The sequence below is a fragment of the Salvelinus alpinus genome, chromosome 6, assembly GCF_045679555.1.
Source record: "Salvelinus alpinus chromosome 6, SLU_Salpinus.1, whole genome shotgun sequence".
NCBI lineage: Eukaryota > Metazoa > Chordata > Actinopteri > Salmoniformes > Salmonidae > Salvelinus > Salvelinus alpinus.
This window is the reverse complement of record NC_092091.1, coordinates 96,006,789-96,028,590: the sequence shown is the minus strand read 5'-3', so window position 1 is coordinate 96,028,590 and position 21,802 is coordinate 96,006,789. Positions and strand designations below refer to the sequence as shown.

The 21,802-nt window shown below is 45.1% G+C and overlaps 1 protein-coding gene across 6 annotated transcripts in view; it reads left to right on the top strand.

The window, feature by feature from the left end:
• The window catches only part of slit2 (slit homolog 2 (Drosophila)), a 270,241-nt gene that overhangs the window by 23,381 nt on the left and 225,058 nt on the right, over positions 1-21,802 (top strand). The window lies entirely within an intron of this gene.

Sequence of the window (21,802 nt, the reverse complement as noted above, 5' to 3'; positions counted from 1 at the left end):
ACAGGGGACAGTGTTACATGGACAGACAGGGGACAGTGTTACATGGACAGACAGTGAACAGTGTTACATGGACAGACAGTGAACAGTGTTACATGGACAGACAGTGAACAGTGTTACATGGACAGACAGTGGACAGTGTTACATGGACAGACAGTGGACAGTGTTACATGGACAGACAGTGGACAGTGTTACATGGACAGACAGTGGACAGTGTTACATGGACAGACAGTGGACAGTGTTACATGGACAGACAGTGAACAGTGTTACATGGACAGACAGTGGACAGTGTTACATGGACAGACAGTGGACAGTGTTACATGGACAGACAGTGGACAGTGTTACATGGACAGACAGTGTTACATGGACAGACAGTGGACAGTGGACAGTGTTACATGGATGGACAGACAGTGGACAGTGTTACATGGACAGACAGGGGACAGTGTTACATGGACAGACAGTGGACAGTGTTACATGGACAGACAGTGGACAGTGTTACATGGACAGACAGTGGACAGTGTTACATGGACAGACAGGGGACAGTGTTACATGGACAGACAGTGGACAGTGTTACATGGACAGACAGTGGACAGTGTTACATGGACAGACAGTGAACAGTGTTACATGGACAGACAGTGGACAGTGTTACATGGACAGACAGTGGACAGTGTTACATGGACAGACAGTGAACAGTGTTACATGGACAGACAGTGAACAGTGTTACATGGACAGACAGTGAACAGTGTTACATGGACAGACAGTGGACAGTGGACAGTGTTACATGGACAGACAGTGGACAGTGTTACATGGACAGACAGTGGACAGTGTTACATGGACAGACAGTGAACAGTGTTACATGGACAGACAGTGAACAGTGTTACATGGACAGACAGTGGACAGTGGACAGTGTTACATGGACAGACAGTGGACAGTGTTACATGGACAGACAGTGGACAGTGTTACATGGACAGACAGTGGACAGTGTTACATGGACAGACAGTGGACAGTGTTACATGGACAGACAGTGGACAGTGTTACATGGACAGACAGTGGACAGTGTTACATGGACAGACAGTGGACAGTGCTACATGGACAGACAGTGAACAGTGTTACATGGACAGACAGTGGACAGTGTTACATGGACAGACAGTGGACAGTGCTACATGGACAGACAGTGGACAGTGTTACATGGACAGACAGTGGACAGTGTTACATGGACAGACAGTGGACAGTGTTACATGGACAGACAGTGGACAGACAGTGGACAGTGTTACATGGACAGACAGTGGACAGACAGTGGACAGTGTTACATGGACAGACAGTGGACAGTGTTACATGGACAGACAGTGGACAGTGTTACATGGACAGACAGTGGACAGTGTTACATGGACAGACAGTGGACAGTGTTACATGGACAGACAGTGGACAGTGTTACATGGACAGACAGTGGACAGTGTTACATGGACAGACAGTGGACAGTGTTACATGGACAGACAGTGGACAGTGTTACATGGACAGACAGTGGACAGTGTTACATGGACAGACAGTGGACAGACAGTGAACAGTGTTACATGGACAGACAGTGGACAGTGTTACATGGACAGACAGTGGACAGTGTTACATGGACAGACAGTGGACAGACAGTGAACAGTGTTACATGGACAGACAGTGGACAGACAGTGAACAGTGTTACATGGACAGACAGTGGACAGTGGACAGTGTTACATGGACAGACAGTGGACAGTGTTACATGGACAGACAGTGGACAGTGTTACATGGACAGACAGTGGACAGTGGACAGTGCTACATGGACAGACAGTGGACAGTGTTACATGGACAGACAGTGGACAGTGTTACATGGACAGACAGTGAACAGTGCTACATGGACAGACAGTGGGCAGTGTTACATGGACAGACAGTGGACAGACAGTGAACAGTGTTACATGGACAGACAGTGGACAGTGTTACATGGACAGACAGTGGACAGTGTTACATGGACAGACAGTGGACAGTGTTACATGGACAGACAGTGGACAGTGTTACATGGACAGACAGTGGACAGTGTTACATGGACAGACAGTGGACAGTGTTACATGGACAGACAGTGGACAGTGTTACATGGACAGACAGTTGACAGTGTTACATGGACAGACAGTGGACAGTGTTACATGGACAGACAGTGGACAGACAGTGAACAGTGTTACATGGACAGACAGTGGACAGTGTTACATGGACAGACAGTGGACAGACAGTGAACAGTGTTACATGGACAGACAGTGGACAGACAGTGAACAGTGTTACATGGACAGACAGTGGACAGTGGACAGTGTTACATGGACAGACAGTGGACAGTGTTACATGGACAGACAGTGGACAGTGTTACATGGACAGACAGTGGACAGTGGACAGTGCTACATGGACAGACAGTGGACAGTGTTACATGGACAGACAGTGGACAGTGTTACATGGACAGACAGTGAACAGTGCTACATGGACAGACAGTGGACAGTGTTACATGGACAGACAGTGGACAGTGTTACATGGACAGACAGTGGACAGTGTTACATGGACAGACAGTGGACAGTGTTACATGGACAGACAGTGAACAGTGTTACATGGACAGACAGTGAACAGTGTTACATGGACAGACAGTGGACAGTGTTACATGGACAGACAGTGGACAGTGTTACATGGACAGACAGTGGACAGTGGACAGTGCTACATGGACAGACAGTGGACAGTGTTACATGGACAGACAGTGGACAGTGTTACATGGACAGACAGTGAACAGTGCTACATGGACAGACAGTGGACAGTGTTACATGGACAGACAGTGGACAGACAGTGAACAGTGGACAGTGTTACATGGACAGACAGTGGACAGTGGACAGTGTTACATGGACAGACAGTGGACAGTGTTACATGGACAGACAGTGGACAGTGTTACATGGACAGACAGTGGACAGTGTTACATGGACAGACAGTGGACAGTGTTACATGGACAGACAGTGGACAGTGTTACATGGACAGACAGTGGACAGTGTTACATGGACAGACAGTGAACAGTGGACAGTGTTACATGGACAGACAGGGGACAGTGTTACATGGACAGACAGTGGACAGTGTTACATGGACAGACAGTGGACAGTGTTACATGGACAGACAGTGGACAGTGTTACATGGACAGACAGTGGACAGTGTTACATGGACAGACAGTGGACAGTGTTACATGGACAGACAGTGGACAGTGTTACATGGACAGACAGTGGACAGTGTTACATGGACAGACAGTGGACAGGGGACAGTGTTACATGGACAGACAGTGGACAGGGGACAGTGTTACATGGACAGACAGTGGACAGTGTTACATGGACAGACAGTGGACAGTGTTACATGGACAGGCAGTAGACAGTGTTACATGGACAGACAGTGGACAGGGGACAGTGTTACATGGACAGACAGTGGACAGTGTTACATGGACAGACAGTGGACAGTGTTACATGGACAGACAGTGGACAGTGTTACATGGACAGACAGTGGACTGTGTTACATGGACAGACAGTGGACAGTGTTACATGGACAGACAGTGAACAGTGTTACATGGACAGACAGTGGACAGTGTTACATGGACAGACAGTGGACAGTGTTACATGGACAGACAGTGGACAGTGTTACATGGACAGACAGTGAACAGTGTTACATGGGCAGACAGTGAACAGTGTTACATGGACAGACAGTGGACAGTGTTACATGGACAGACAGTGGACAGTGTTACATGGACAGACAGTGGACAGTGTTACATGGACAGACAGTGGACAGTGTTACATGGACAGTGGACAGTGTTACATGGACAGACAGTGGACAGTGTTACATGGACAGACAGTGGACAGTGTTACATGGACAGACAGTGTTACATGGACAGACAGTGGACAGTGTTACATGGACAGACAGTGTTACATGGACAGACAGTGGACAGTGCTACATGGACAGACAGTGGACAGTGTTACATGGACAGACAGTGGACAGTGTTACATGGACAGACAGTGGACAGTGTTACATGGACAGACAGTGAACAGTGTTACATGGACAGACAGTGGACAGTGTTACATGGACAGACAGTGGACAGTGTTACATGGACAGACAGTGGACAGTGTTACATGGACAGACAGTGGACAGTGTTACATGGACAGACAGTGGACAGTGTTACATGGACAGACAGTGGACAGTGTTACATGGACAGACAGTGGACAGTGTTACATGGACAGACAGTGGACAGTGTTACATGGACAGACAGTGGACAGTGTTACATGGACAGACAGTGGACGGACAGTGTTACATGGACAGACAGTGGACGGACAGTGTTACATGGACAGACAGTGGACAGTGTTACATGGACAGACAGTGGACAGTGTTACATGGACAGACAGTGGACAGTGTTACATGGACAGACAGTGGACAGTGTTACATGGACAGACAGTGAACAGTGTTACATGGACAGACAGTGTTACATGGACAGACAGTGGACAGTGTTACATGGACAGACAGTGGACAGGGGACAGTGTTACATGGACAGACAGTGGACAGTGTTACATGGACAGACAGTAGACAGTGTTACATGGACAGACAGGGGACAGTGTTACATGGACAGACAGTGAACAGTGTTACATGGACAGACAGTGAACAGTGCTACATGGACAGACAGTGGACAGTGTTACATGGACAGACAGTGAACAGTGCTACATGGACAGACAGTGGGCAGTGTTACATGGACAGACAGTGGACAGTGTTACATGGACAGACAGTGGACAGTGTTACATGGACAGACAGTGGACAGTGTTACATGGACAGACAGTGAACAGTGTTACATGGACAGACAGTGAACAGTGTTACATGGACAGACAGTGTTACATGGACAGACAGTGGACAGTGTTACATGGACAGACAGTGGACAGGGGACAGTGTTACATGGACAGACAGTGGACAGTGTTACATGGACAGACAGTAGACAGTGTTACATGGACAGACAGGGGACAGTGTTACATGGACAGACAGTGAACAGTGTTACATGGACAGACAGTGAACAGTGCTACATGGACAGACAGTGGACAGTGTTACATGGACAGACAGTGGACAGTGTTACATGGACAGACAGTGGACAGTGTTACATGGACAGACAGTGGACAGTGTTACATGGACAGACAGTGGACAGTGTTACATGGACAGACAGTGAACAGTGTTACATGGACAGACAGTGGACAGTGTTACATGGACAGACAGTGGACAGTGTTACATGGACAGACAGTGGACAGTGTTACATGGACAGACAGTGGACAGTGTTACATGGACAGACAGTGGACAGTGTTACATGGACAGACAGTGGACAGTGTTACATGGACAGACAGTGGACAGTGTTACATGGACAGACAGTGGACAGTGTTACATGGACAGACAGTGGACAGTGTTACATGGACAGACAGTGGACAGTGTTACATGGACAGACAGTGGACAGTGCTACATGGACAGACAGGGGACAGTGTTACATGGACAGACAGTGGACAGGGGACAGTGTTACATGGACAGACAGTGGACAGTGTTACATGGACAGACAGTGGACAGTGTTACATGGACAGACAGTGGACAGACAGTGGACAGTGTTACATGGACAGACAGTGGACAGTGTTACATGGACAGACAGTGGACAGTGTTACATGGACAGACAGTGGACAGACAGTGGACAGTGTTACATGGACAGACAGTGGACAGTGTTACATGGACAGACAGTGGACAGTGTTACATGGACAGACAGTGGGCAGTGTTACATGGACAGACTGGGGACAGTGTTACATGGACAGACAGGGGACAGTGTTACATGGACAGACAGTGAACAGTGTTACATGGACAGACAGTGGACAGTGTTACATGGACAGGCAGTGGACAGTGTTACATGGACAGACAGTGGACAGTGGACAGTGTTACATGGACAGACAGTGGACAGTGTTACATGGACAGACAGTGGACAGTGTTACATGGACAGACAGTGGACAGTGTTACATGGACAGACAGTGGACAGTGTTACATGGACAGACAGTGGACAGTGTTACATGGACAGACAGTGGACAGTGTTACATGGACAGACAGTGGACAGTGCTACATGGACAGACAGTGGACAGTGTTACATGGACAGACAGTGGACAGTGTTACATGGACAGACAGTGGACAGTGTTACATGGACAGACAGTGGACAGTGTTACATGGACAGACAGTGGACAGTGTTACATGGACAGACAGTGGACAGTGTTACATGGACAGGCAGTGGACAGTGGACAGTGTTACATGGACAGACAGTGGACAGTGTTACATGGACAGACAGTGAACATTGTTACATGGACAGACAGTGGACAGTGTTACATGGACAGACAGGGGACAGTGTTACATGGACAGACAGTGGACAGTGTTACATGGACAGACAGGGGACAGTGTTACATGGACAGACAGTGGACAGTGTTACATGGACAGACAGTGGACAGTGTTACATGGACAGACAGTGGACAGTGTTACATGGACAGACAGTGGACAGTGTTACATGGACAGACAGGGGACAGTGTTACATGGACAGGCAGTGGACAGTGGACAGTGTTACATGGACAGACAGTGGACAGTGTTACATGGACAGACAGTGGACAGTGTTACATGGACAGGCAGTGGACAGTGGACAGTGTTACATGGACAGACAGTGGACAGTGTTACATGGACAGACAGTGAACAGTGTTACATGGACAGACAGTGGACAGTGTTACATGGACAGACAGGGGACAGTGTTACATGGACAGACAGTGGACAGTGTTACATGGACAGACAGGGGACAGTGTTACATGGACAGACAGTGGACAGTGTTACATGGACAGACAGTGGACAGTGTTACATGGACAGACAGTGGACAGTGTTACATGGACAGACAGTGGACAGTGTTACATGGACAGACAGTGGACAGTGTTACATGGACAGACAGTGGACAGTGTTACATGGACAGACAGTGGACAGGGGACAGTGTTACATGGACAGACAGTGGACAGGGGACAGTGTTACATGGACAGACAGTGGACAGTGTTACATGGACAGACAGTGGACAGTGTTACATGGACAGGCAGTAGACAGTGTTACATGGACAGACAGTGGACAGGGGACAGTGTTACATGGACAGACAGTGGACAGTGTTACATGGACAGACAGTGGACAGTGTTACATGGACAGACAGTGGACAGTGTTACATGGACAGACAGTGGACAGTGTTACATGGACAGACAGTGGACAGTGTTACATGGACAGACAGTGAACAGTGTTACATGGACAGACAGTGGACAGTGTTACATGGACAGACAGTGGACAGTGTTACATGGACAGACAGTGGACAGTGTTACATGGACAGACAGTGAACAGTGTTACATGGACAGACAGTGAACAGTGTTACATGGACAGACAGTGGACAGTGTTACATGGACAGACAGTGGACAGTGTTACATGGACAGACAGTGGACAGTGTTACATGGACAGACAGTGGACAGTGTTACATGGACAGACAGTGGACAGTGGACAGTGTTACATGGACAGACAGTGGACAGTGTTACATGGACAGACAGTGGACAGTGTTACATGGACAGACAGTGTTACATGGACAGACAGTGGACAGTGTTACATGGACAGACAGTGTTACATGGACAGACAGTGGACAGTGCTACATGGACAGACAGTGGACAGTGTTACATGGACAGACAGTGGACAGTGTTACATGGACAGACAGTGGACAGTGTTACATGGACAGACAGTGAACAGTGTTACATGGACAGACAGTGGACAGTGTTACATGGACAGACAGTGGACAGTGTTACATGGACAGACAGTGGACAGTGTTACATGGACAGACAGTGGACAGTGTTACATGGACAGACAGTGGACAGTGTTACATGGACAGACAGTGGACAGTGTTACATGGACAGACAGTGGACAGTGTTACATGGACAGACAGTGGACAGTGTTACATGGACAGACAGTGGACAGTGTTACATGGACAGACAGTGGACGGACAGTGTTACATGGACAGACAGTGGACGGACAGTGTTACATGGACAGACAGTGGACAGTGTTACATGGACAGACAGTGGACAGTGTTACATGGACAGACAGTGGACAGTGTTACATGGACAGACAGTGGACAGTGTTACATGGACAGACAGTGAACAGTGTTACATGGACAGACAGTGTTACATGGACAGACAGTGGACAGTGTTACATGGACAGACAGTGGACAGGGGACAGTGTTACATGGACAGACAGTGGACAGTGTTACATGGACAGACAGTAGACAGTGTTACATGGACAGACAGGGGACAGTGTTACATGGACAGACAGTGAACAGTGTTACATGGACAGACAGTGAACAGTGCTACATGGACAGACAGTGGACAGTGTTACATGGACAGACAGTGAACAGTGCTACATGGACAGACAGTGGGCAGTGTTACATGGACAGACAGTGGACAGTGTTACATGGACAGACAGTGGACAGTGTTACATGGACAGACAGTGGACAGTGTTACATGGACAGACAGTGAACAGTGTTACATGGACAGACAGTGAACAGTGTTACATGGACAGACAGTGTTACATGGACAGACAGTGGACAGTGTTACATGGACAGACAGTGGACAGGGGACAGTGTTACATGGACAGACAGTGGACAGTGTTACATGGACAGACAGTAGACAGTGTTACATGGACAGACAGGGGACAGTGTTACATGGACAGACAGTGAACAGTGTTACATGGACAGACAGTGAACAGTGCTACATGGACAGACAGTGGACAGTGTTACATGGACAGACAGTGGACAGTGTTACATGGACAGACAGTGGACAGTGTTACATGGACAGACAGTGGACAGTGTTACATGGACAGACAGTGGACAGTGTTACATGGACAGACAGTGAACAGTGTTACATGGACAGACAGTGGACAGTGTTACATGGACAGACAGTGGACAGTGGACAGTGTTACATGGACAGACAGTGGACAGTGGACAGTGTTACATGGACAGACAGTGGACAGTGTTACATGGACAGACAGTGAACAGTGTTACATGGACAGACAGTGGACAGTGTTACATGGACAGACAGTGGACAGTGTTACATGGACAGGCAGTAGACAGTGTTACATGGACAGACAGTGGACAGTGTTACATGGACAGACAGTGGACAGTGTTACATGGACAGACAGTGGACAGTGTTACATGGACAGGCAGTAGACAGTGTTACATGGACAGACAGTGGACAGGGGACAGTGTTACATGGACAGACAGTGGACAGTGTTACATGGACAGACAGTGGACAGTGTTACATGGACAGACAGTGGACAGTGTTACATGGACAGACAGTGGACAGTGTTACATGGACAGACAGTGGACAGTGTTACATGGACAGACAGTGGACAGTGTTACATGGACAGACAGTGGACAGTGTTACATGGACAGACAGTGGACAGTGTTACATGGACAGACAGTGGACAGTGTTACATGGACAGACAGTGGACAGTGCTACATGGACAGACAGGGGACAGTGTTACATGGACAGACAGTGGACAGGGGACAGTGTTACATGGACAGACAGTGGACAGTGTTACATGGACAGACAGTGGACAGTGTTACATGGACAGACAGTGGACAGACAGTGGACAGTGTTACATGGACAGACAGTGGACAGTGTTTCATGGACAGACAGTGGACAGTGTTACATGGACAGACAGTGGACAGACAGTGGACAGTGTTACATGGACAGACAGTGGACAGTGTTACATGGACAGACAGTGGACAGTGTTACATGGACAGACAGTGGGCAGTGTTACATGGACAGACTGGGGACAGTGTTACATGGACAGACAGGGGACAGTGTTACATGGACAGACAGTGAACAGTGTTACATGGACAGACAGTGGACAGTGTTACATGGACAGGCAGTGGACAGTGTTACATGGACAGACAGTGGACAGTGGACAGTGTTACATGGACAGACAGTGGACAGTGTTACATGGACAGACAGTGGACAGTGTTACATGGACAGACAGTGGACAGTGTTACATGGACAGACAGTGGACAGTGTTACATGGACAGACAGTGGACAGTGTTACATGGACAGACAGTGGACAGTGTTACATGGACAGACAGTGGACAGTGCTACATGGACAGACAGTGGACAGTGTTACATGGACAGACAGTGGACAGTGTTACATGGACAGACAGTGGACAGTGTTACATGGACAGACAGTGGACAGTGTTACATGGACAGACAGTGGACAGTGTTACATGGACAGGCAGTGGACAGTGGACAGTGTTACATGGACAGACAGTGGACAGTGTTACATGGACAGACAGTGAACATTGTTACATGGACAGACAGTGGACAGTGTTACATGGACAGACAGGGGACAGTGTTACATGGACAGACAGTGGACAGTGTTACATGGACAGACAGGGGACAGTGTTACATGGACAGACAGTGGACAGTGTTACATGGACAGACAGTGGACAGTGTTACATGGACAGACAGTGGACAGTGTTACATGGACAGACAGTGGACAGTGTTACATGGACAGACAGGGGACAGTGTTACATGGACAGGCAGTGGACAGTGGACAGTGTTACATGGACAGACAGTGGACAGTGTTACATGGACAGACAGTGGACAGTGTTACATGGACAGGCAGTGGACAGTGGACAGTGTTACATGGACAGACAGTGGACAGTGTTACATGGACAGACAGTGAACAGTGTTACATGGACAGACAGTGGACAGTGTTACATGGACAGACAGGGGACAGTGTTACATGGACAGACAGTGGACAGTGTTACATGGACAGACAGGGGACAGTGTTACATGGACAGACAGTGGACAGTGTTACATGGACAGACAGTGGACAGTGTTACATGGACAGACAGTGGACAGTGTTACATGGACAGACAGTGGACAGTGTTACATGGACAGACAGGGGACAGTGTTACATGGACAGGCAGTGGACAGTGGACAGTGTTACATGGACAGACAGTGGACAGTGTTACATGGACAGACAGTGGACAGTGTTACATGGTCAGACAGTGAACAGTGTTACATGGACAGACAGGGGACAGTGTTACATGGACAGACAGTGGACAGTGGACAGTGTTACATGGACAGACAGTGGACAGTGTTACATGGACAGACAGTGGACAGTGTTACATGGACAGACAGTGGACAGTGTTACATGGACAGACAGTGGACAGTGTTACATGGACAGACAGTGGACAGTGTTACATGGACAGACAGTGAACTGTGTTACATGGACAGACAGTGGACAGTGTTACATGGACAGACAGTGGACAGTGTTACATGGACAGACAGTGGACAGTGTTACATGGACAGACAGTGGACAGTGTTACATGGACAGACAGTGGACAGTGTTACATGGACAGACAGTGGACAGTGTTACATGGACAGACAGTGGACAGACAGTGGACAGTGTTACATGGACAGACAGTGGACAGTGTTACATGGACAGACAGTGGACAGACAGTGGACAGTGTTACATGGACAGACAGTGGACAGTGTTACATGGACAGACAGTGTTACATGGACAGACAGTGGACAGTGTTACATGGACAGACAGGGGACAGTGTTACATGGACAGACAGTGGACAGTGTTACATGGACAGGGGACAGTGTTACATGGACAGGCAGTGGACAGTGTTACATGGACAGACAGTGGACAGTGTTACATGGACAGACAGTGTAGGGTATTAGAGGCTGAATGGTGAATAGGGGGGGTGGTATTTGGCGTCAGGCCCTCTGGGTAGTTATGGCATAATTAAGCTGTGTGTGTGTGTGTGTGTGTGTGTGTGTGTGTGTGTGTGTGTGTGTGTGTGTGTGTGTGTGTGTGTGTGTGTGTGTGTGTGTGTGTGTGTGTGTGTGTGTGTGTGTGACAGCCAGAACTGAGGAATGCCTGAGACTAAGGAAACCAGAGCCAGACTCTTAAAGAATGTCCATGACACCCTCAACCAGACAGACAGGTTTGACAGAGAGACTGTCTCTCTCTCTGACCTGTAACTAACACTCTGCCAGGACATCAGTGTTCCATCAGCATTACTTAAAATCAGTGTTCCATCAGCATTACTAACAATCTGTCAGGACATCAGCGTTCCATCAGCATTCCATCAGCATTACTAACAATCTGTCAGGACATCAGCGTTCCATCAGCATTACTAACAATCTGTCAGGACATCAGCGTTCCATCAGCATTACTAACAATCTGTCAGGACATCAGCGTTCCATCAGCATTACTAATAATCTGTCAGGACATCAGCGTTCCATCAGTGTTCCATCAGCATTCCATCAGCATTACTAATAATCTGTCAGGACATCAGCGTTCCATCAGTGTTCCATCAGCATTCCATCAGCATTACTAATAATCTGTCAGGACATCAGCGTTCCATCAGCATTACTAATAATCTGTCAGGACATCAGCGTTCCATCAGTGTTCCATCAGCATTACTAACAATCTGTCAGGACATCAGTGTTCCATCAGCATTACTAACAATCTGTCAGGACATCAGCGTTCCATCAGCGTTCCATCAGCATTACTAACAATCTGTCAGGACATCAGCGTTCCATCAGCATTACTAACAATCTGTCAGGACATCAGCGTTCCATCAGCATTACCAACAATCTGTCAGGACATCAGCGGTCCATCAGCATTACTAACAATCTGTCAGGACATCAGCGTTCCATCAGCATTACTAATAATCTGTCAGGACATCAGCGTTCCATCAGCGTTCCATCAGCATTACTAACAATCTGTCAGGACATCAGCGTTCCATCAGCATTACTAACAATCTGTCAGGACATCAGCGTTCCATCAGCATTACTAACAATCTGTCAGGACATCAGCGTTCCATCAGCGTTCCATCAGCATTACTAACAATCTGTCAGGACATCAGCGTTCCATCAGCATTACTAATAATCTGTCAGGACATCAGCGTTCCATCAGTGTTCCATCAGCATTACTAACAATCTGTCAGGACATCAGCGTTCCATCAGTGTTCCATCAGCATTACTTAAAATCAGTGTTCCATCAGCGTTACTAATATTCTGTCAGGACATCAGCGTTACTAATATTCTGTCAGGACATCAGCGTTCCATCAGCGTTACTAATAATCTGTCAGGACATCAGCGTTCCATCAGCATTACTAACAATCTGTCAGGACATCAGCGTTCCATCAGTGTTCCATCAGCATTACTTAAAATCAGTGTTCCATCAGCGTTACTAATATTCTGTCAGGACATCAGCGTTACTAATAATCTGTCAGGACATCAGCGTTCCATCAGCGTTACTAATATTCTGTCAGGACATCAGCGTTACTAATATTCTGTCAGGACATCAGCGTTCCATCAGCATTACTAACAATCTGTCAGGACATCAGCGTTCCATCAGCATTACTAACAATCTGTCAGGACATCAGCGTTCCATCAGCATTACTAATAATCTGTCAGGACATCATCATTCCATCAGCATTACTAACAATCTGTCAGGACATCAGCGTTACTAATATTCTGTCAGGACATCAGCGTTCCATCAGCATTACTAACAATCTGTCAGGACATCAGCGTTCCATCAGCATTACTAATAATCTGTCAGGACATCAGCGTTCCATCAGCATTACTAATAATCTGTCAGGACATCAGCGTTCCATCAGCATTACTAACAATCTGTCAGGTCATCAGCGCTCCATCAGCATTACTAACAATCTGTCAGGACATCAGCGTTCCATCAGCATTACTAACAATCTGTCAGGACATCAGCGTTCCATCAGCATTCCATCAGCATTACTAACAATCTGTCAGGACATCAGCGTTCCATCAGCATTACTAACAATCTGTCAGGACATCAGCGTTCCATCAGCATTACTAATAATCTGTCAGGACATCAGCGTTCCATCAGCATTACTAACAATCTGTCAGGACATCAGCGTTCCATCAGCATTACTAACAATCTGTCAGGACATCAGCGTTCCATCAGCATTACTAATAATCTGTCAGGACATCAGCGTTCCATCAGCATTACTAATAATCTGTCAGGACATCAGCGTTCCATCAGCATTACTAACAATCTGTCAGGACATCAGCGTTCCATCAGCATTACTAATAATCTGTCAGGACATCAGCGTTCCATCAGCATTACTAACAATCTGTCAGGACATCAGCGTTCCATCAGCATTACTAATAATCTGTCAGGACATCAGCGTTCCATCAGCATTACTAACAATCTGTCAGGACATCAGCGTTCCATCAGCATTACTAACAATCTGTCAGGACATCAGCGTTCCATCAGCATTACTAATAATCTGTCAGGACATCAGCGTTCCATCAGCATTACTAATAATCTGTCAGGACATCAGCGTTCCATCAGCATTACTAACAATCTGTCAGGACATCAGCGTTCCATCAGCGTCCCATCAGCGTTCCATCAGCGTTCCATCAGCGTTCCATCAGCGTTCCATCAGCGTTCCATCAGCGTTCCATCAGCGTTCCATCAACGTTCCATCAGTGTTCCATCAGTGTTCCATCAGCGTTCCATCAGCGTTCCATCAGCGTTCCATCAGCGTTCCATCAACGTTCCATCAGCGTTCCATCAACGTTCCATCAGCGTTCCATCAGTGTTCCATCAGCGTTAGCTTCCTGACCACAACATGTCGTTGTGTAGCAGAGGGAGATGAGGTTTCCAACTGTAGATGGTGGTGATGGCTTGGCGTGTCACTCACACAATGCCAGAGTCAGCCCTGAAAGACCCCCCGCCGAGGGGGCACAATGACCTGTCTCTGGCCCTGGGGGGCGCAATGACCTGTCTCTGGCCCTGGGGGGGGGGGGGGGGGGACGGGGGGCACAATGACCTGTCTCTGACCCAGGGGGGGGGGGGCACAATGACCTGTCTCTGGCCCAGGGAGGGGGGCACGGGGGCGCTATGACCTGTCTCTGGCCCAGGGGGGGGGGGGGGCACGGGGGCGCTATGACCTGTCTCTGGCCCAGGGGGGGGGGCACAATGACCTGTCTCTGGCCGGGGGGGGGGGAGAACTATCAAAGCAACACAACCTCCAGGGATAAGGGGCCCTGCTGGGTCGCGATGCCCATAGGGGAGGACTCTAAGCGGGCCTGACGGATCCACACTGACTGCCCCCTGTGGAGGGGAGAAACGGTTCTCTCTCTGCCCCAGGACGGGTCCTCCAGGCGGGGCAGGGGTGGGTCAGGAGTGCTGCATGGAGGGTGGAGGGGAGAGGCATGTCCATACACACACCACTGACCTGTCACTTTCTGTCTTTATCTTTCAGTTTCTTCCTCTTTGTCCCTCTCTGTCTCTCTCTCTCTCTCAGTCTCTCTCTCTCTCTCTCTGTCTCTCTGTCTCTCTCTCTCTCTCTCTCTCTGTCTCTCTGTCTCTCTGTCTCTCTGTCTCTCTGTCTCTCTCTCTCTCTCTCTCTTTCTCTCTTTCCCCCTCCTCTCTCTCTCTCCCTCCTCTCTCTCTATTGCTCTGAGTGGAGGAAAGTGGTTTATTTTATCCCTCCAGGCTGAGGTAATAGAGAGAGAGAGAGGGAGAGAGAGAGAGAGATGGTATAGTGTAGGACAGAGGAAGAACTTTATTAGTCACATGCGCCGAATACAGCAGGTGTAGACCTTCCAGTGAAATGCTACTTATAAGCCCTTAAAACAACAGGGCAGTTCAAGAAGAGTTAAGTAAATATTTACCAAATGTGTATTTTTTATTTAATTAGTTAAGTCAGTTTTGAACAAATTCTTATTTTCAATGACGGCCTACCGGGGAACAGTGGGTTAACTGCCTTGTTCAGGGGGCAGAATGACAGATGTTTTACCTTGTCAGCTCGGGATCTGTTAGTCCTGTCAGACCATTACCCTGTCTTATAAAGAGACTATCTGTTAGTCCTGTCAGACCATTACCCTGTCTTATAAAGAGACTATCTATTAGTCCTGTCAGACCATTACCCTGTCTTATAAAGAGACTATCTATTAGTCCTGTCAGACCATTACCCTGTCTTATAAAGAGACTATCTATTAGTCCTGTCAGTCCATTACCCTGTCTTATAAAGAGACTATCTATTAGTCCTCTCAGTCCATTACCCTGTCTTATAAAGAGACTATCTATTTGTCCTGTCAGTCCATTACCCTGTCTTATAAAGAGACTATCTATTAGTCCACTCAGTCCATTACCCTGTCTTATAAAGAGACTATCTATTAGTCCTGTCAGTCCATTACCCTGTCTTATAAAGAGACTATCTATTAGTCCTGTCAGTCCATTACCCTGTCTTATAAAGAGACTATCTATTAGTCCTGTCAGTCCATTACCCTGTCTTATAAAGAGACTATCTATTCGTCCTGTCAGACCATTACCCTGTCTTATAAAGAGACTATCTGTTAGTCCTGTCAGACCATTACCCTGTCTTATAAAGAGACTATCTGTTAGTCCTGTCAGACCATTACCCTGTCTTATAAAGAGACTATCTATTAGTCCTGTCAGACCATTACCCTGTCTTATAAAGAGACTATCTGTTAGTCCTGTCAGACCATTACCCTGTCTTATAAAGAGACTATCTATTAGTCCATTACCCTGTCTTATAAAGAGACTATCTATTAGTCCTGTCAGTCCATTACCCTGTCTTATAAAGAGACTATCTGTTAGTCCTGTCAGACCATTACCCTGTCTTATAAAGAGACTATCTATTAGTCCATTACCCTGTCTTATAAAGAGACTATCTATTAGTCCTGTCAGACCATTACCCTGTCTAATAAAGAGACTATCTATTAGTCCATTACCCTGTCTTATAAAGAGACTATCTATTAGTCCATTACCCTGTCTTATAAAGAGACTATTTATTAGTCCTGTCAGACCATTACCCTGTCTAATAAAGAGACTATCTATTAGTCCTGTCAGACCATTACCCTGTCTTATAAAGAGACTATCTATTAGTCCTGTCAGACCATTAACCTGTCTTATAAAGATACTATCTATTAGTCCTGTCAGACCATTACCCTGTCTTATAAAGAGACTATCTATTAGTCCTGTCAGTCCATTACCCTGTCTTATAAAGAGACTATCTATTAGTCCTGTCAGTCCATTACCCTGTCTTCTAAAGAGACTATCTATTCGTCCTGTCAGACCATTACCCTGTCTTATAAAGAGACTATCTATTAGTCCTGTCAGTCCATTACCCTGTCTTCTAAAGAGACTATCTATTCGTCCTGTCAGACCATTACCCTGTCTTATAAAGAGACTATCTATTAGTCCTGTCAGACCATTACCCTGTCTTATAAAGAGACTATCTATTAGTCCTGTCAGACCATTACCCTGTCTTATAAAGAGACTATCTATTAGTCCATTACCCTGTCTTATAAAGAGACTATCTATTAGTCCTGTCAGACCATTACCCTGTCTAATAAAGAGACTATCTATTAGTCCTGTCAGTCCATTACCCTGTCTTCTAAAGAGACTATCTATTCGTCCTGTCAGACCATTACCCTGTCTTATAAAGAGACTATCTATTAGTCCTGTCAGTCCATTACCCTGTCTTCTAAAGAGACTATCTATTCGTCCTGTCAGACCATTACCCTGTCTTATAAAGAGACTATCTATTAGTCCTGTCAGACCATTACCCTGTCTTATAAAGAGACTATCTATTAGTCCTGTCAGACCATTACCCTGTCTTATAAAGAGACTATCTATTAGTCCATTACCCTGTCTTATAAAGAGACTATCTATTAGTCCTGTCAGACCATTACCCTGTCTAATAAAGAGACTATCTATTAGTCCATTACCCTGTCTTATAAAGAGACTATATATTAGTCCTGTCAGACCATTACCCTGTCTAATAAAGAGACTATCTATTAGTCCATTACCCTGTCTAATAAAGAGACTATCTATTAGTCCTGTCAGACCATTACCCTGTCTTATAAAGAGACTATCTATTAGTCCTGTCAGACCATTAACCTGTCTTATAAAGATACTATCTATTAGTCCTGTCAGACCATTACCCTGTCTTATAAAGAGACTATCTATTAGTCCTGTCAGTCCATTACCCTGTCTTATAAAGAGACTATCTATTAGTCCTGTCAGTCCATTACCCTGTCTTATAAAGAGACTATCTATTAGTCCTGTCACACCATTACCCTGTCTTATAAAGAGACTATCTATTAGTCCTGTCACACCATTACCCTGTCTTATAAAGAGACTATCTATTAGTCCTGTCAGTCCATTACCCTGTCTTATAAAGAGACTATCTATTCGTCCTGTCAGACCATTACCCTGTCTTATAAAGAGACTATCTATTAGTCCTGTCAGACCATTACCCTGTCTTATAAAGAGACTATCTATTAGTCCTGTCAGACCATTACCCTGTCTTATAAAGAGACTATCTATTAGTCCTGTCAGACCATTACCCTGTCTTATAAAGAGACTATCTATTAGTCCTGTCAGACCATTACCCTGTCTTATAAAGAGACTATCTATTAGTCCTGTCAGACCATTACCCTGTCTTATAAAGAGACTATCTATTAGTCCTGTCAGACCATTACCCTGTCTTATAAAGAGACTATCTATTAGTCCATTACCCTGTCTTATAAAGAGACTATCTATTCGTCCTGTCAGACCATTACCCTGTCTTATAAAGAGACTATCTATTAGTCCTCTCAGTCCATTACCCTGTCTTATAAAGAGACTATCTATTAGTCCTGTCAGACCATTACCCTGTCTTATAAAGAGACTATCTATTAGTCCTGTCAGTCCATTACCCTGTCTTCTAAAGAGACTATCTATTCGTCCTGTCAGACCATTACCCTGTCTTATAAAGAGACTATCTATTAGTCCTGTCAGACCATTACCCTGTCTTATAAAGAGACTATCTATTAGTCCTGTCAGACCATTACCCTGTCTTATAAAGAGACTATCTATTAGTCCTGTCAGTCCATTACCCTGTCTTATAAAGAGACTATCTATTAGTCCTCTCAGTCCATTACCCTGTCTTATAAAGATACTATCTATTAGTCCTGTCACACCATTACCCTGTCTTATAAAGAGACTATCTATTAGTCCTGTCACACCATTACCCTGTCTTCTAAAGAGACTATCTATTCGTCCTGTCAGACCATTACCCTGTCTTATAAAGAGACTATCTATTAGTCCTGTCAGACCATTACCCTGTCTTATAAAGAGACTATCTATTAGTCCTGTCAGACCATTACCCTGTCTTATAAAGAGACTATCTATTAGTCCTGTCAGTCCATTACCCTGTCTTCTAAAGAGACTATCTATTCGTCCTGTCAGACCATTACCCTGTCTTATAAAGAGACTATCTATTAGTCCTGTCAGACCATTACCCTGTCTTATAAAGAGACTATCTATTAGTCCTGTCAGTCCATTACCCTGTCTTATAAAGAGACTATCTATTAGTCCATTACCCTGTCTTATAAAGAGACTATCTATTAGTCCTCTCAGTCCATTACCCTGTCTTATAAAGAGACTATCTATTAGTCCTGTCAGACCATTACCCTGTCTTATAAAGAGACTATCTATTAGTCCTGTCAGACCATTACCCTGTCTTCTAAAGAGACTATCTATTAGTCCTGTCAGTCCATTACCCTGTCTTCTAAAGAGACTATCTATTCGTCCTGTCAGACCATTACCCTGTCTTATAAAGAGACTATCTATTAGTCCTGTCAGACCATTACCCTGTCTTATAAAGAGACTATCTATTAGTCCTGTCAGACCATTACCCTGTCTTATAAAGAGACTATCTATTAGTCCTCTCAGTCCATTACCCTGTCTTATAAAGAGACTATCTATTAGTCCTGTCAGACCATTACCCTGTCTTATAAAGAGACTATCTATTAGTCCTGTCAGACCATTACCCTGTCTTATAAAGAGACTATCTATTAGTCCTGTCAGACCATTACCCTGTCTTATAAAGAGACTATCTATTAGTCCTCTCAGTCCATTACCCTGTCTTATAAAGAGACTATCTATTAGTCCTGTCAGTCTTTTCATAAGACTGACAGGTAGAAAAATGTGGTAGAAAAATGTGTTTCTGATTGGACACCCTATATAAGAATATATTAAAGGAAACTATAATATATACATATATAATTATCTAATAGATTCCATAGTATATCGATCAATAAGGACAGAGGTGTGTGGTATATCGACCAATAAGGACAGAAGGGGTGTGGTATATCGACCAATAAGGACAGAGGGGTGTGGTATATCGACCAATAAGGACAGAGGGGTGTGGTATATCGACCAATAAGGACAGAAGGGGTGTGGTATATCGACCAATAAGGACAGAGGGGTGTGGTATATCGACCAATAAGGACAGAAGGGATGTGGTATATCGACCAATAAGGACAGAAGGGATGTGGTATATCGACCAATAAGGACAGAGGGGTGTGGTATATCGACCAATAAGGACAGAAGGTGTGTGGTATATTGAACCAATGAGGACAGAGGGGGTGTGGTGTATCGACCAATAAGGACAGAGGGGTGTGGTATATCGACCAATAAGGACAGAGGGGGTGTGGTATATTGAACCAATGAGGACAGAGGGGGTGTGGTATATTGAATCAATAAGGACAGAGGGGGTGTGGTATATCGACCAATAAGGACAGAAGGGGTGTGGTATATTTAATCCATGAGGACAGAAGGGGTGTGGTATATTGAATCAATGAGACCAGATGGGGTGTGGTGTATGGCCTATATACCACGGGTAATCGCTGTTTAAGCACGACGCAACGCAGAGTGCCTGGATACAGCCCTTAGCCGTGGTATATTGGCCATATATCACAAACCCCCGGAGGTGCCTGATTGCTACTAGGAACTGGTTACCAACGTAATTAGAGCAGTAAGCAAGACGTTTTGTCATACCAGTCGGATAGTGTCTGATATACCACGGCTTTCAGCCAATCAGCATCCAGGACCCTAACTAGCCTGTTTATAAATATCTATACTAATAATCTAGTCACTGAGGACTTGAAGAGTCTATAGTTCATCTACTATAATAAGTTAATAGAGTTTATAATAGAGTTTATAATATAGTTTATAGTAGAGTTTACAATAGAGTTTACAATAGAGTTTACAATAGAGTTTGTAATAGAGTTTATAATAGAGTTTATAATAGAGTTTGTAATAGAGTTTAATATAGTTTATAATAGAGTTTGTAATAGAGTTTATAGTAGAGTTTATAATAGAGTTGAATAGAGTTTATAATAGAGTTTAATAGAGTTTATAATAGAGTTTAATAGAGTTTATAATAGAGTTTATAATAGAGTTGAATAGAGTGTATAGTAGAGTTTATAATAGAGTTGAATAGAGTTTGTAATAGAGTGTATAGTAGAGTTTATAATAGAGTTGAATAGAGTTTGTAATAGAGTTTATAGTAGAGTTTATAATAGAGTTTAATAGAGTTTATAATAGAGTTGAATAGAGTTTATAATAGAGTTTAATATAGTTTATAATAGAGTTTATAATAGAGTTTATAATAGAGTTTAATAGAGTTTATAATAGAGTTTATATAGAGTTTATAATAGAGTTTATAATAGAGTTGAATAGAGTTTATAGTAGAGTTTATAATAGAGTTGAATAGAGTTTATAATATAGTTGAATAGAGTTTATAATAGAGTTGAATAGAGTTTATAATAGAGTTTAATATAGTTTATAGTAGAGTTTATAGTAGAGTTGA